This window comes from Alosa sapidissima, chromosome 5 (genome assembly GCF_018492685.1).
Source record: "Alosa sapidissima isolate fAloSap1 chromosome 5, fAloSap1.pri, whole genome shotgun sequence".
Lineage (NCBI taxonomy): Eukaryota > Metazoa > Chordata > Actinopteri > Clupeiformes > Clupeidae > Alosa > Alosa sapidissima.
In genome coordinates this window covers 23,490,646-23,508,324 of record NC_055961.1, presented here as the reverse complement: position 1 = coordinate 23,508,324, position 17,679 = coordinate 23,490,646, and the positions used below count along the sequence as shown (strand labels likewise).

The 17,679-nt window shown below is 44.6% G+C and overlaps 1 long non-coding RNA gene across 1 annotated transcript; it reads left to right on the top strand.

Annotated features, from left to right (window-relative positions):
• Positions 1 to 9,301: 9,301 nt before the first annotated feature.
• On the top strand, positions 9,302 to 17,636 carry LOC121709589. Its single transcript, XR_006031990.1, has 4 exons — positions 9,302 to 9,313; positions 14,748 to 14,750; positions 17,090 to 17,096; positions 17,523 to 17,636. It is a non-coding gene; the product is annotated as an uncharacterized LOC121709589 (long non-coding RNA).
• Positions 17,637 to 17,679: the final 43 nt, after the last annotated feature.

Below are 17,679 nucleotides of genomic sequence, written 5' to 3'. Positions count from 1 at the left end.
TGCAGCTGTAGGATCCAGAGTGATCGCTTTTAAAATGTTTAACATTCAAACCCTACAATGAGGGTTCAAAAGACGACATGCACTTCATGGGCCTCACAAATGTCACATTTAGGTAATATTTACATATGAATTCTTGAAGTCCTTTTTTACTCCAGCTCACATGAAATGCCTCAGAATGTTCGTCAAAGGTCGGCTCACAAGGTAGTTGAACTGAGCAGCCTCTGGCAGCTTTGATGATTTCCAAAGAATCTGCAAATTGGAAGTTGACTGATTTAACTGTTTTGTCTTTTGGAATGATGTTAATTCTTCAAAAACAAATTAACCTGGAGTGTTCACAACATGTAGAAAACAAAGACTGAAAATGTTCTTATAAAATGTTATATTCTTGATGAATTGGTAAATTTTAGGTCACACTTTACTTGGATGATTAGCTATAGACTCTACTATATTATCAATAAACTATCTGTTGACGCTTTGAACAAACTATGGTTAGGTATTGGGTTTAAGGTAATGTTCAGTAATTGCTCAACAACATTCTTGAATCTTAATAACAAGATTAACAACAATCTTAATTTGAACAAACCATCTAACCTCTATACGAAGACTATCCAAATAAAGGTTCATGGAAAGATGGAAATATGGAAAAACATTTCAGAGTAAAACAATTATAACTCTTACGTGTTATGGTAAAGAACATGGATAAAACCCAGAGAGGACTCATTCTATGATGGCAGCTACTTTGATCTTTGAGTATGCCTCCGATTTGTGTCACTCACAACTGCATATTCAGTGACGTGCATCACAACTTCCTGGTTAAGGCGGTGACATGTTGGGTACTCACAACCAGTGCTGGTTTCCTGCTTCAATCAAAAGTTGTCATCCAATCATCATTTCACAAAATCAGCAGACATTACATACTTGTCATAAAAGTCTAAGGACTCATACTGATGTATGTGCATTTCTACAGAACTGTAATTAGCTGGTTTCTGACATTACAGGAGCTGTTTGCTGAATTCCCCATCTGTGGTTAAATTCACATGTTGACATTACACAATCATATTCTGTCAGCTGGTTCCTTGAGACCGCAAAGAGTTCCACTATTGCATTTAGATTTAGTTGATGTGTTGTTTATGTTCATTTACCAGCTAATAAAGATAAAATATCTTGTTTCATGTGCCCTTTTTTGAATTTGACCCCCTGCCCCTCAAAAGGTCTCTGCACGGCCCTGACTAGCTCAATTGGTAATTTATGAAAAGGGTGTTAATCAAATTACATGAAAATGAACGCTCTGGAAATGTAGTGCTTGGATGAGTACTGTGCTGGAGCCTACTTTTTGAATATGTGTGAAAATACATGGTAGTTAACACCAAAAAGCAAAACCATATTGTTTGTTGTTGTGACTACTTGTCATAAGGGCATTGCCATGTTTATACACACCAATTTTGGCAACTAAATACTGAATGGCAGTGACATTCTGAACACAAATCTCTACAAAGACAGTCAGAGACAAGTTAAACATATGTTACTTTAATAGGTGTTCAAGGAATAATTGCGTTGCGTCAGCAGACAGTGTTATGACATACAACTCTGAGAGCAATGGCAAAGGGATCCCTTTCTACACAGGGTGTCCAGTAAGGCAAAGCTGCATTAACATCTAGGCTGTAACAATCAAGTCCATACATATAATACAGTACTATTGACATAAATTAGGTCAAGCACATATTTTATAACCCCTCAAGGAAACAAGACTGCTTCACAAATACTTTACATGAACAGATTGTTGGTCACACTTTACTTGGATGGTGATAAAATTTGTCGTGGCCAAGCCCAATTGAGCTACCACATTTCCTTTCTGGGAGACAGGGATTTCGTCACCCCAGATACTAGACTCTTCCCCTACGCCAATTCGTTATGGATCCCAGAGCCACCAGCAACATGAACCACACAATAAATAAATAGTTTTTAACAGTATTTATTTGTACCCCCTATCTGGCACTTTTTTTTTACAATTCCTTCGCAGCCATAACAGCCAGCATAAATATCAGTGAACACACAGGAGGAAAAGCTCTCACTTCAAGTACAACACTACACACAGTGATAAGAAAGTCCCATAGAGCTGAACATACACAGCAAAACACACTTCTCTGGCTGACGGGTCCCGGCTGCAACCTTCTCTCGTTCACCAGCAGGGGGCCACCCAACATTAAAGACAGACACAGAAAAAGGCAAGAAAAAAAATCAAGTTCCTCTAGGGGGTTCAGTGGCTTTTCCCAGCTGACCCACGAAATCCCTACCCCCAGAAAGAAAATGACAAACTGTGTCCAGTCTGGATGCCTGTCAGCTCTGCCAATGACAAGCAGCCCTTGTTCACAGTCTCATATCCACACTGTGCGCCTCCTACTGACCCCCAAGGTTCCAATCACGCGTTCCTTGCAGATTGCCGTCGCTCCACCGGCTCGAACGTGTCCTAGGCCGTCCACCGCCAACTGACGCGCAGCTCCCGACTCTCTCGAACACACCCTTGCTTCCGGCTTCCTCGTTCACGAAGCAGCGTTGCCTGGGGAATAAGCACACGCACCTTAAGCGTCTACTTCAGCTCTAGCGTCAGCTTAACATAGCCACTTGAACACAAGGCAAAATCTTACGTCCCTTTTAGACGATTTAAGAGCGCAGGATCACCATTGAAGTTTCTGTCCAGGTCAGCTCCACAACACTCGTCCGGCCGTCCTCTGAGCCCCGCGGATTTCCTCAGCTGTCCCGGATTTGGATCCTCCGTGAGCTCGTGGGGAAGGAAAACAAAGAAAACCCAAGAAAGCACACACACAAACCGATGGCCCTGCTACCTGTAGGTTTACACACAGTCCCCGCAGTCCAGTCTCTCGTGTGTTTCCCCACAAAACCACCGCTCTCAAACATGGATATGGCTCCCTATTTAAACTTACCGGCGGCCAATCAGTGTCCCGTCCATGATCAATCCTCTGGCCGCATGGCTGTCATCAATCACTAATCACAGGTAAAACGCAGCCACACATCATTGAATAATCACAGCCCATTTACCCTGCATTCATTCCTGCTACATGTGTACATCAGACACAAACCCATATGCCCTCTGTAGCCCCGTGTGTTTGGTGAGGGTGTGACACTCCCCCCCACTAGACCATTGGTCGTCCCGACTATCTAGGGCCGGTACCGGGCCGGCTTCACCCCAAAGTTTGCCCTCTGTGATCTCCTTTGCACATCTGGCTGGAATTCTTCTCTCTCAAGCTCAGGGACCCCAGCCCCCCCCCCCCCCGACCTGGCAGGGGCTCAGGACCCATCTCCTTCCTCTTCTAAGACAGCCTCTGGCGGCTCCCTGGGCCAACCCAGTAACCGCCCTTCCCGCCCGGGCCCTACCTCCATAGCTTCCCCACCCCCACACTCACCTGCTGTCTCCGGAGGTCGCAGTTCACATCGAGGGGGCAGACACGTAGATGGCGCCGATGGAGGGTTCGCAAGGGCCCCTCAGCACTTTCCAGACGCACTTGGTATACTAGTCCCTGTGGGTCAGGCTGTCTGACTACTACCTGGGGTCGCGGATCCCAGTAAGGGCCCAATTTGCCCCGGGCCCGCCGTCGGAAATTCCGCACCAGGACTCTCTCACCTGGGACTAAAGGCAAGATCCGCACCCGTTGCACTGCATGAAAAGTGTGATTTTCGCCCCCATTTTCGGCAGTTACCGACAATTTGCAACCCACGAATGTCGCGTTTGTCTGTGCCACAAATTGTCGGAACCATACTATGACGTATGTGGAGAGCTCGCAGAGTGCTAATGGCTCTAATTAGCATATGAATCCAGCGAAACCACGCCTGGCTTGAATATCCTTACTCAGTATTGGATGAAACCACAACTTTCAAACAAGAAAAATCACTCGTAATTGGTCGGCAGATCTGTCACTATTGGTCACCCTGGCTCATAATAAATGTAAACCCCAATAATAAATTATAAATTTATTTATTTATTTGTTCATTCATTCATTCATTCGTGATATGCTATTATGCTGTATATTCATGTCATTGTTATCCTATGTAGGCTACTACACTATTATTACCATCAAGGACATGAATTTGAGGTAAAGGAAAAATTGCCAGGAACATGTTTATGCAAAGAAAGAGCTTTATTAAAAACACACAACTGTGTACAAAGCTAGATCTGCCCACACAACATATGGGTAGCTCACAAGAAGCCCCAAATCCTAGCTACAGCTCCGTGAACTGGTTGTTTGCAGCCTCGGGGCTGCAAGTAACAGGCGGCGTTTTGTCTGAGGTAGGCCGGTTTTGCAGCTATATGGTGCGTTGGTGTATGGTGCAGAATTCGGAGAGGTCCTGGCTGCGAAAGGACGGAGATCTTACAATCCATCCAATGCCGTCTCCCTCATCAGACATCAGGCCCATGGTAGCGGACTTCGTCCTCTGCTAGCACACTCGGTCTCGCTTCCAGCAGCTGTAAAAACAGTCAATAAAGACAATCAGTACTGTGCGATGCACTGCGTATGGACACAACACATCTATCAATGCACCTGAAAAATAGTCACCAAAAAAAAGTCTTACCCTCTTTCTTCTCGATCGACTCCGAGCTGGAAGCTTCTGCGTAGGCTACTGTCTCGTAGTAAGTCTTACAGGCAGCTGGCAACAGACAATTAATTGAGAGTGGTATGAATAAAAGGCAAACGTAAGTCACAGTAACATTAAACAAGGAAGGAGAAACAGTAGCCTACAGTACAAAAGTTGTAAGGCCAGATTAGTCTGTGAAAACACAATGTAGGCCTACAGTTAAGATCGGTATCTATTAACGTATCTATTTCCTTATACAGCAGAATGAAAGCATATTCTTTAAACCTTACCCTTGCTCCGGATCGTAGCGCCTGCAATTTGTCTCCGAGTTGTGAAGACGGCGTAGGCTAACTGCTTCCTGTAAATTACAAGACAAAGAAATACACTTTAATAAAGCAACTTACACTGGTTCTGATCACTTATTCTTTTGCAAGACTACTAACTGTTAGGCTACTTTTAGCTTGGGCTACTTAAAAAAAGCTTTGGTTTAGGCTACTTTTAGCTTAGCTAGCAGTCATCGAACATATTCTTACCGCAATCTTGGGATTGTGCACCTGTCTTCTTAGAGTTCTCTCCCACACAGTTTTTCGACTCCAGAGCAGCCAACCTATCCTCTGGACAGCAACCTGGAGTTTACTGAATTGCTTGAATTCAGCAGTTGAGTGAACTGCTCCTTCATATCGGCAGCAACCCGATTAAGCTGACGAGACAGTCCACTTATAGCAATCAGCAGTTTCTTCTCGTCGGCCTGCAGACTGGCTGAAAGTTGTTGATCGCGTCCATGCAGAGGAGTTGAAGGGGAGTTGAATGCGAGACGCCGTCCAGCCATCCAGCCATTGTAGATCACGAAGCAGCAAAAACACAGTAACTGGGGATAAAGGTTTGAGTACAGGAATACAAACCTGTGCTTGTCTTGCAAGCAAAGATTGTTGCATGACCTCACACGTGATTGGACGAGGAGTAGGAGGCTCGTTGGGCTCCTCCAATCACATATGAGGCCATTGTTATACAGAAGGACTCGCAAAACAAGCTCGCGTCTATGATATAAACAAGCACGGTGTAGCAGATGGATAGCCTACCTGCAGACATTTCAGAACAGACACGTCATACCCAGCATCATTTCTGCCTGTTGAGCGCATTGCTGAGAGATGTGTGGTTAATAGCTTACATGCACTGTGCATATAAGTAAGACCAAAGAAAAGGTCACTGTAGTCATGCCACTATGCACAGTTGTTGAGCTCTAGGACATGGGTTCCCAAAGTGGGGGTCGCGGGACGCCACGAAATGATTTCCATAAATCAAATAAATTTGGGAAAAAATAAAAGAGCTGTCACTTGACCGCACTTTAAAGACAGATTTTAATTCCAAGACGCTTGCCGAGTTCTGGATTTCTATTCAGCTATTCAAGGCCGCGATGGACGTACTGACCAACTCCACAATTAAACCAAGAATGGACTTGCTGTGTTCCGCGCATAGTGTGGCCTTATGGAACTCCTGCCATACTGCCTGGCGCTCACTCTGGGGGACAACCACCACCGATCCTTCTTCTCCAGACAGCCGATATACCAGCACACCCTGTCGCACTTCCAGCTGCTCCCAAACTTTCAACAGTGCCTGGCTGGCTCCTGGCAATGTTCTCCGGGCCTCCTCAGTGGGCGTTATCCCAGCTAATTTTCCCCGTATCACCTCAGCCAGTACAGGATACCTTCCTTGCCTCTCCACCCAGTCGACCTCCTCATGGGCACCCACTTGACCCACTGCTGTAGGGCCAGCCTGTCTGGACAGGGCATCGGCATTCCGGTTCTCCACGCCAGGCCTGTGGCGCAGGTCAAAGTCATAACAGGCCAGCTGACCTGCCCACCGCTGCTCCACAGCCCCAAGTTTTGCAGTCTTCAGGTGGAGGAGCGGCCGATGGTCTGTGAACACAATGAAACTCATACCCCACAGGTAATCTTTAAACTTTTCCGTTATGGCCCATTTAAGGGCCAACCGTTCCAGCTTAAAGGCACTATAGTTTCTGTCATTTCTCTCGGCATCATGCAGACTCCGGCTGGCATATGCCACGACACGCTCCTTACCACCCTCCCTGTATCTGCGTCAGGACTGCCCCCAAGCCCTGAAGGCTGGCGTCAGTATACAGACGGAAAGGCTGAGTGTAATCAGCATAGGCCAACACTGGGGCCTCCACGAGGGCCTGCTTCAAGCCGTCAAAAGCCTCATGGCACCCCTCTGTCCACTGTATACTTGCTCGCGACGGCCCATTAGTCCCCTTCAACAATGCATGCAGTGCGGATGCCCGCTTGGAGAACTCTGGGATAAACTCATGGTAGTACCCCACTAACCCAAGGAAAGACCTTACTTCTCTCACAGTAGTGGGTACCGGCCATCCCCGTACCGCTACCGTCTTCTCTGGGTCCATGGAGGCTCCAACCTGGCTGACCACATGCCCCAAATACTTCATGGAACACTGGAGTAGACTGCACTTCACAGGCTGCAACTTCAACCCATGGGCCTCTAAGCGCTGGAACACTTGCTCCAAGTGTTCTAGATGGGAAGGAAAGTCAGGGGAGAAGACAATTATGTCATCAAGATATATCAACAAAAAGTCATGTACCTTATCTCCCAGGCAACGCTGCATTAGCCTCTGGAACGTGGCGGGTGCGTTACAGAGGCCAAAGGGCATCCTTTCAAACTCATAGAGGCCCATGGGTGTTGCGAAGGCAGTCTTCTGTTGGTCCTCTGGGTGCACTTCCACCTGCCAGTATTTGGCTGCCCCTTTCAAACCAGTCAAGGACTCTTCAATCCGGGGCAAGGAATACGCATCCTTTTGGGTCACGCCGTTCAGCCTCCTGTAATCCACGCAGAACCACCAACTGCCATCCTTTTTCTTAACCAGAACGACGGGGGCGGCCCAGGGGCTGAAGCTTTCGCGGATTATGCCACCCTCCAACATCCCTCGCAGCAGCTCTCGGATTTCTGGGTATAAACTGGGAGGCACTGGCCTATAGCGCTCCCGAATGGGAGCCGCAGCACCGGTCGGAATGTGGTGGTAAACTGCATCCGGCCATGGTCTTCTTCATTCTGTGCGAAAACCCACTGCCACTTCTCCAGCAAAGCGTGCAGCTGTCCTCTTTCTTCAGGTGTCAGGCCCTCACCCTGTCCGCTCAGCGTACTGGTGCTGTGGGAGCGCATGGCCAACAGGTCGGACCTCGACTTCCACCACTTCCTCACCTTGAGGTTGCAACACCAGCTCGTTGGGCAACTGCAGTGAGTCAGGCTCCAGCTTCTCCACATTAGCTAGAGGGCAGCGGGTAGGTAACTCGACTGGATAGGAGTGGAGATTGCAGACCCGGAGTGGTACCAGTCCTCTCTGGACAGTTGCCAAAGCCCGACCAACACAGCATTCTTGTTGGCCCCCCCGATAGCCTTCAACCAGCACTTGGTCTCCATCTCTCAGCAGTCCTGGTGGCACCTCCGCCCAAACCACAGACTCCGTCTGGGGTTGTAGCCTCTGGGGGCCTGCCGTCCGAAGCCTGGCCAAAGCGGTCTCCTTTGGACCACTTGTTGTCACTTGCAGGTGCCGGCATGTTGCAAACGCCTGGATCCATGCGATCCGTGCCGGCCTAGGGAGAGTGGACACAAACATAGAACGATGAGTCCCCGCTTGCTACTCTAACACTTCCCAGCACTGATGGATTATATTCATACCCAGGATATGGGGCTGGCAAATGTTCATCCTCCACGATCACCACACCTCGCTGGGGGACCAACACTCCAGCCACGGTGAAATCTATCACTGCATAGCCCACAAATGGTATGTGTAGTCCATTTACTGCACAGAGGGTGAGCCATGGGACTTCTGTGGCACCCCGCATCTCAACCCCCTTCACATAGCGTTCAAAGACAGTTCGGCTAAATAGTCACTTGAGAGCCTGTGTCAATTAGACATGGCACAGGCCTTCCCGAAGCCAGGACCTGGATTTCAGGGCTGTTCCCCACTAAGGCCTCTCGCAGCGCAGGTTCTACATACCCAGCTCTCACCTGGGGCTGAACCTCCCGGCTTGCAGCAGGGTATTCTCGGGCTGAACCTTGCAAGTCAGGACATTCCCTCCGCATATGCCCTGGTCGTTCGCACTGTAAGCAGATTTGCCGTCCCTGCTCATCCCACCTGGCCACAGCCCCGGCACTCGATCCACAGCCTTGTCGCCGCTGTTGTTGGGGCATGGGGCTGGCCAATGCACCCCCCCGATCTGCCACTCCATCACCCCGGAATTCCCTCAGCCAGCTATCTTGGAATTCTCTCCAGGCTGGGTGGGGGGTTGCTTGGAGGCGTGTCTTGACCTGATGGAGGCGGCAGGTAGGTCCTACAGGTCCCAACTTCTCTAGACCCTCCCTCAGGGGTCCCGTCCCGTTCAATTTCCCGAGCTTCTTTACAGGCCAAGGAGAAGGAGAGTGTGGGTGATCGTCACATCATGCGCTGAAGTTATTGTTTCACTGGGCCACCTAACAGACCGGTCACTAGCTGGCTCCTAAGGGCTTCATCGTCGTCATCTGCTGACTCCTTCTGCCTCCACCTGTAATGACACTCACGGAGACGCAGGATGAATGAACCCACCCCCTCCCCTGAGTGCTGCCTACAAGTGAAGAAGGACCCTCTCAGCTCAGCCAACCTAGCCTTACGCCCATATAACCCCTCTAGAGCCTGAAATAGGTTTGTTACAGTGTTTTTTCCTTCTCCTTAAGCAACTCCACCTCCCTCTTGGCTCCACTTGTAAAGCCCCCATTACAAGATCAACCTGTTGCCTATTATCCAACTTTAGTGCCCTTAAACAAACCTCAATGTTCTTTTTCCACTCTAGAAACTGTTCACATCCCTCTAACCCAAACATTGGTATCCATGGCCCCCCCACAAACCAAGGAAAGACTCCTGGGACCAATCCCCCAGTGGCCCCTTGTGGCTGTTGCTGTTCTTGGTCCATGTTGCTGTGGAAATCAGGGATCCGAGCCGACTACGCCAAAATTTGTTGTGGCCAAGCCCAACTGAGCTACCACATTTCCTTTCTGGGAGACAGGGATTTCGTCACCCCAGATACTAGACTCTTCCCCTACGCCAATTCGTTATGGATCCCAGAGCCACCAGCAACATGAACCACACAACAAATAAATAGTTTTTAACAGTATTTATTTGTACCCCCTATCTGGCACTTTCACAATTACTTCGCAGCCATAACAGCCAGCATAAATATCAGTGAACACACAGGAGGAAAAGCTCTCACTTCAAGTACAACACTAAACACGGTGATAAGAAAGTCCCATATACAGTGGGTCCCCGTTAAGTTTGGACGGGTTCCTTCATGAATCACGATCCCCATTTTCTCAGCAGAAATGGCACAAACTGCAGTTGACACAAACAACCACAAGGTGTCACTTGGGTGCCACTACTATTTTTGATGCGACTGACTTACTGCTTCCATGATGCAGCGGGGGCACGGGAACTTAAATTGATCACGGTAGTTTAAGCTTACACTTGACAAAACATTCTAATATGAAAATGTAGATGCAATTGTTGTAAAATGGTGCAGCTCCTTTAAGAAAGCACCGTGTGCAGGGATGGAGAGAGAGAAAGCGAGAGGGGATAGGCCTATGTGTGTTAGAACTAAGCGTGTGGAAAAAGTACGTGCTGTTGAGACTGGAGCGAGTCATATTCAAAATAATGCAAAAAAAAAGCAATTATCCTCATTCATTGCAACCAAAGCATGACTGCTTGCCGATGTTCAAACGAAAAATATATCAAAGCACCTTTTGCGTTTGAATGTAGCACGAAAAAATGTTTAAACAGCTGGACAAATGATTTAGCTAATTGATTATATAACCTGTACACCAGCAATTGTTGAACATTTACCTGTACAAGTACATTGACAGTAGCCCAGCCTAACAGCATGTTGTAGGCCTACTGTAGAAATTTCACTTAAATTGCAACCGCAACATGCCTGCTTGCCAACGTTCAAACGACAACGAAAAAGATAATAAAACAACAAGAGGGTTGAGTCTGAATGACACTGAGTTTTTAGACACTGAGTTTTTGTAGTTAAGAAATATTTTCGTATAAAAAAAATGGTCATTCTTCAATCTCCTTCACTGACGCCTATGGAAAAGGCTTAACGTCCCAAAACAACGATCAATGATCATCAAATTTCTCTCTCACATTGCTCCTCATAACCATCTATAAAAAGTGTTTTTTCTTTTCTTTTTGAGCACATCCGAATCCCAGGACATAACGCACTGGACCTTATAATAGGCTCGAGATATAATTCCAAAGGGGGCAGATATGGGCCACTGCACTTAAAACTTAAAAAGATGAAGCTTTCCGAACTTTGAAATTGCGATCAGTGACTGGCATCGGGTGAACGAAGCTTTTCGAAGTTGAACAGGCTATTAAAAACTATTTACGCACCTCCATGTCACAGGAGAGACTGGGCTCTCCCTTCTATGAAAAAGACGTTAGGCTACCTGCAAACTGGCCTATGATTTCATTGCTGAGTTTGCGGCAAAGCAAGAAAATGTTTTTTTTCCTGAGTCAGGATATGGCGAGTCAGTGTCATTTATTTGTCCAATGTTAGCCTATAGATACAGACCAGTACATCTTATCAATAGTTTGAATGTCGTGTGTGTTTCTGCACATTGACAAATACCGTTCAGCACAATGATTCATGCCCAATGAATTCCCCCTGTTAAAGTGTTCGCCTTTGTTACACTATTTGGTTTCGTGATGTAGCCTATGATAAACACCATATGGCCAAATATGTGACTCAGCTAATGTTATAGGCTATACAATTGAATTTCCCCTCTTAAAGGCAAGCTGGTGTAGCTTATTAGACTAGGCTACTATTAAAATACACCGACGGTAGCCTTGGCTATGTGTAAAGTAAGCTATCGCATGATTTCATGCACGTAAGTGAAAAGGGCCTTGCATCTGTCAAGTTCGCACAGGGCCTCGCATCCCCTTGCGACGGCCCTGCAGCTCCTCCTAAGACAGGGAGGAAAAAGTTAAAATACGCGATAAACCCGGGAAAAGTTGACAGGTTTGTTTCGGTCCCGGTGATTATTTGTGAAATTGTGCAAACGACAGCCTTTTCAAGGCATTTCAAGGAAGGAGTCGTAGCATGCAAGCTCCCAAATTGACCCAGTAGCCTAAGGCATCAATACATTGTTGGGACTGGGGAGGATCATGCGTTTTTTCTCAATCACTTTGGAGGGTCATAGAAAAAATTCTTGCTGGCGAGGGAGGGTCACGTCTTTTTTGACTAACGCTCCCAAAACTCCTCCGGTAGCCCCTTAATTAAATAAATAACGAACAGTCCCTAATTGATTAATAGCCTAGGCCTACACCAGCAATTGTTGAACATTGACCTGTACAGGACATTGACAGTAGCCCAGCCTAACAAGCAAATGTTGCAAAATACATCAAAAGACGCAATTAATCAGAAATAAATCATGTAATCTGCATCGCTTTATTTAACAAACTGCAAGCAACAAGAGCATTGAGTTCGCTGTAAGGCCAAACCCAAGAGCAAAGCCTATCTGTTAAGGCAGTCGATAGGCTTTATAACGAGCTGTGTGCCTGGAAAGACGATAGATGACGGCTCTGGTCATCCCATACCCTCCCCCCACTTCCTGTAGCCTACCATTATGAAGGCCTGTAGCCTAAAACGACTCGTTGCCGTTTTGTGACATTAAGCTTTTTCACGTTAAGCCCCCCTCCCCCATCCCCTTCTTTCACAAGCAGTGGGGGAGCGCGGGGCACAAAGTAACACTTTTTGGAAGACAAAGGAGGGTTCTCCGCGCTTCTGTCGTTTGGCCACAATCCGTTGCAACCAGGCCAGGACAGATATTTTAGAGAGGAGAGACGCCGGTGCAGCTCAGATGTCTTCTTAATTTTCTTTATTCTTCAGTAAAAGCTGCAGAACATTATTAAACTTTGACTAACATTTCGATGTGTCGATGTTTTTGACTAACGAACATCGAAACGTTAGTCAAAGTTTAATAATGTTCTGCACCTTTTACTAAAGAATAAAGAAAATTAAGAAGACATCTGAGCTGCACCGGCGTCTCTCCTTCTCTTTTTGGCTTTGGCTAAATATTTCTAAAATCATTTGAGTTTCACTAGTCACATGTTTTAACAAGCAACACTTGTTATTGAACTAATAACAGACGTGTGTCGAAAATTGACTTTATTTTCCATACGGAGAAATAACATATGCAGAGTCTAACCAAGGTCAATCTTGCCAAAAAAGCTCTCAAACCTGAAAACACATGAGGCAAAAGTGCAAAACATCACAAAACTAACTAAACTAACACGCGCATATTTTTGTATTGCAATCATTGTAGCCTACAGTTGTAACAGCGCGTAACAGTCGTTTTACTCCCCGGATGCGCTCATTATAAAGAACGTTTAACGTGTCCCAAAAACAGCTATCAATTAATCACCAAACGTATTATAAACAAGTATTGCCAGGAGCAACACCTTGCAAAAAATTATAACAATAGGCCTAGGCCTTTATATGGCTCTGCTCCTGCCTAGATTCGAACTCAGAACTACCTGAAAGTTGCAGACCTGTTCTGGAAATACGTGCATTAACCCACTCGACCGTCAGACAACGCTATCTGCTTCGAGTAGGCCTATTGGGTAGGACTGTAGCCTACACTGGTTGCTGTGGCACAGTCTTGAGTGACCGAATTCGTTTTTCTTTGTCATATGAATGCTGTCATTTTGTTAACATTACTGTTAAGGAGATGCTGTAGGCAAAGTCTATATTTCAACCTCGTTAGTGTAGTAAAAAAATCAGAACTATTCACAAGGTTTCTGGGCAGCATATTTATGTTCTGTTAGCAAGCCAACTTCTCATGACTACCGACAAAGTAGCCTACTGCCAGCTGACGAAGCTCTCATTTTAAAACATTACTGAGAGACAGACACTGTACAATCAAGAAATCTTGCCACTGAATCCAAAACTATGTTTAACATTATGTACAAGGCTTAGGCTACAGTGGACTAGCATGTTGCAGGGGCTGCTAAAAACACAGAGAAACGCACTGAAAACTCGGCCAATCACAGCCCTTGCTGTCGAATGCGCCGTCTGGTTCGACCGTGGAACTCCACAGCGGACTATGCTGCCCCCAAGCGGCTGCAGTTGTACTTACATTTCACCATTCACCATGATCGTGAATGAAGTGTCAATTTTTAACTGGGACCCACTGTAGCTGAACATACTCAGCAAAGCACACTTCTCTGGCTGGCGAACACAAGGCGAAATCTTACGTCCCTTTTAGACGATTTCAGAGCGCAGGATCACCATTGAAGTTTCTGTCCAGGTCAGCTCCACAGCACTCGTCCGGCCGTCCTCCGAGCCCCGCGGATTTCCTCAGCTGTCCCGGATTTTGATCCTCCGTGTGCTCGTGGGGAAGGAAAACAAAGAAAACCCAAGAGAGCACAGGAAAGCACACACACAAACCGATGGCCCTGCTACCTGTAGGTTTACACACAGTCCCCGCAGTCCAGTCTCTCGTGTGTTTCCCCACAAAACCACCGCTCTCAAACATGGATATGGCTCCCTATTTAAACTTACCGGTGGCCAATCAGTGTCCCGTCCATGATCAATCCTCCGGCCGCACGGCTGTCATCAATCACTAATCACAGGTAAAACGCAGCCACACATCATTGAATAATCACAGCCCATTTACCCTGCATTCATTCCTGCTACATGTGTACATGTACATCAGTAATTAGGATACACAAACCCATATGCCCTCTGTAGCCCCGTGTGTTTGGTGAGGGTGTGACATATAGACTATCTAGGTTGATGTTATTAATAAACTATCTGTTGACACTCCGTGAACAACAAGTTATATGGTTAGTGATTGGGTTTGGTTAAGGTGATATTCAGTAATTGCTCAACAACAATCTTAACCCTCTTGTTGTGTTAGACAACTTATATTATATTGTATATAACCGGTTTTGAACTTCCATTTGCTATTTATGGCCTGCAGGCCGCATTGACCTGAGCTCATGCAAGTCAGAAAGGGGAAGATTATATTGGGGAAAGGTTCCAGTGGGGGCTGGCATAGAAGTAAAGAGGGGGAGTGAGGGTGTGTTTGAGTGTGTGTTTTAATAGACCTCTCCAGAATAAGTCCCGCCTCAGAAACATCCGTGTCCACCAACTTCCGGTTGTCAAATGTCTATGGGAATTAACATGGCGCTTCGAAATATCGTACCTGTCAAACTCTGTAGGTGGCAAAGTAGAAAAAGCTGGTGGGCCGATTGGCCTACATACTTCTGCCATCTAGTTTCCACTGGATTTTTTGATTGTCGGTGCCGTTAAAGTAGTAAACGATTATTAATGCTAACCGGGAGCTAATTCTGATGTACAGTACGCGGGCAGAGGAGGGCGTTAGATCTCGCTCACAACCAGTCACAACCTAACGTGATGGTCATTTTCGCGTGTGATTCACGTGTGATTTCAGTGGTCTATAAAAGTAAATTGTTTGCAAGGTTCAGCCTCTTTTCAACACGACTTAACTTTGGTTTGACTGTGCTGAGAGTTTGTTGGCTGTTATTGAGATATTTGAAAAAGAAAGAAATCGCCGACAAAGACACTAAAGACATGACGAGACGAGATTTTTTTTTTTCAAGAAAAACAGATAATGATAAGCAGACTAGGAATCAGAGGCAGAGTGGCAACAAAATGGTTTACAAACGTTATTCTTTATTCTAAATGCGTACCACCGATAAAGAGAAAGAAGTAGGCAATGATTTCAAATGTAAGCTGACTGTTGTCAAATTTGCCAAATAAAACCAGGGGGAAACGATATGGTTCATGCTCCATCATGCTGTTTCATTTGTGCCGAAAAGGAGGGAGAATGAAACATTACGCACGTTCCACTTTTGCATAAATAATTTTTGGTCAGGGCTGAAAAGGCAACTGTATTTGGCAGAGGACAGATATAGGTTTCTAGTAACAAAATATGAGCTTTCAGTGTGATGCAATCTCTTTGTAAATTACATTTGATTAAAACGTGCTTCATCTGTTCTGGCTATCCCCGCTATTTGGATCTTATATCACTTAATGAACAACATCTCAACACTAAATGAATGATGATCCGTAATTGTCATCAGATAGCCTAGTCATATGGGTAGACATTCAGTGTGTTTGAAATAATTAATTCGATAATATTTTCAATCTTTGCAGAGGAAAAGTTTTGTGTAAAGGGAATTAAAGGCCTGTCTCATATAGACGCCTGTCTCTAATACTAACTGGTGTAGTTTGACGATTTGGGAAAATAAAAGCCTGGGCTATTATTTGGACTTTTACGGTACTACATGAATGTACTACACCAGGGATGTGATTTTGCTAAAGAAAGGTTTTTCACCAATAACAATGCTTTATGTTTATTTTAGACCCAATTTATCAACAGAATATTAACAAAATGACTTCTACACCCTATATTATTGACTATTTCCGACTACAGATTCATGCATTCAACTTGACTAAACAAAATTGTATTAAGTCTAATGATCTATTTTTTGGAGATTAATTTACTCTTATAACATCAATTATAACAGTTAGTAAATTAACTGTTACATACAATGTCTATTTTTTGTATTATGCTAGATTTAAGTTTAAAAAAATATATTTTTTGTCTGTCTCAAACTTCTTGTCAACTCTGTTAACTCTGTTATAAAACCACTTAAAATCCACAAAGACTTTGAATATGAAGCATGACACCTACACAAATAGATGTCAATTACTCTGACAGGAAACTTCGGAAAGGCAGTGAGATAAGTTAAGCTTCTTTTCTCATTAATTTGAACAAAATGTTGAGGAAACACCAACAGTAGATTAGTTATTCGTCAACTCTCTGTTATTGCATTATTGGAGTGAAACTCTCGCTTAATTTTTTTAAAACAATAATATGATTAAAATACATGAAATTCTGGTTTTATACATATCATGCGGTAGCTAGTTTAAGGTAAGGGTATGGAGCTAAGCCACAAAATGATGGGAAATGTAAACTCTGTTATCGTCAATTCTGTTAATTCTGCATAGATAATAATAAGAGAGTTGACAATGATGTGTTGTCAACTCTGTTCAATAGCATTTAATGAGAGTGTCAACTCTGTTTGTTTAAGATTTTGCTCTTAAAATGATGACTATATATTTTTTTGTTTCAAATGTATATCAGAAGATGTGTTAAAACTAATATTTTTACCACAGGATTTCTTTTTAAATTTAATGTATGTTAAAGCTACCTTTTTTTTTTTTTTTTTGAAAATATGCACCTCTTGGAAACTTGCTAGTGGAATGTGTTTTTTTTATTTCAGGACAAAAAGTAGCAATCTTTTCACATTTAAAGTTGCTTCGGTGACTGTAGAGACAAAAGTTCTCTTCGGGAAGGCATTTTCTGCTATTACATAATTTTAAATTAAAATAAATACTTACAGGTTACAGGTTTAAGCTCAGCAAATACTTGTCATGTTAACTTTGAAGAGTGTTCTATGACTATAAAAAAGTTTAATGATAAAAACTCAAATTTTTTTGGTTTCTCTCTACACTTGAAATGTACCCCGAATTATAGAATGACCCATTTACTTCAAATGTAAAAGGCTTGGCATGATAACACAACATGATATATGACATGACAGCACTAGTTCACCTTTATCCAAGGTATTGGGCCTCTCCTTTTTGTGCTTGTACTTGCTAACGATCTTGTGGAATAAAGTTTTTTTCTTAGATGCAGATGAACCTGATATTAAAGCAAAACAGAGAAATGAAACATGGCCCGGTAAGCATGAAGTTGCATGTAAAAACAAAATAGAAAAAGAGAACACGGTCCTGGTAAGCAGTGTTGTGTGTAACGAGTTACAAAGTAACGAGTTACAGTAACGTAACTACTTTTTTGAGTAAAAAGTAGTGTAACGCGTTACTACTGAAAATTTGGTAACGTAACGTAGTTCCTTTTTCGTATCGGCGCAACGTTACTTTTCCCAGGGACAGATTTGACAGCGACACTGCTGCTTTCTCAGTTGCGCGC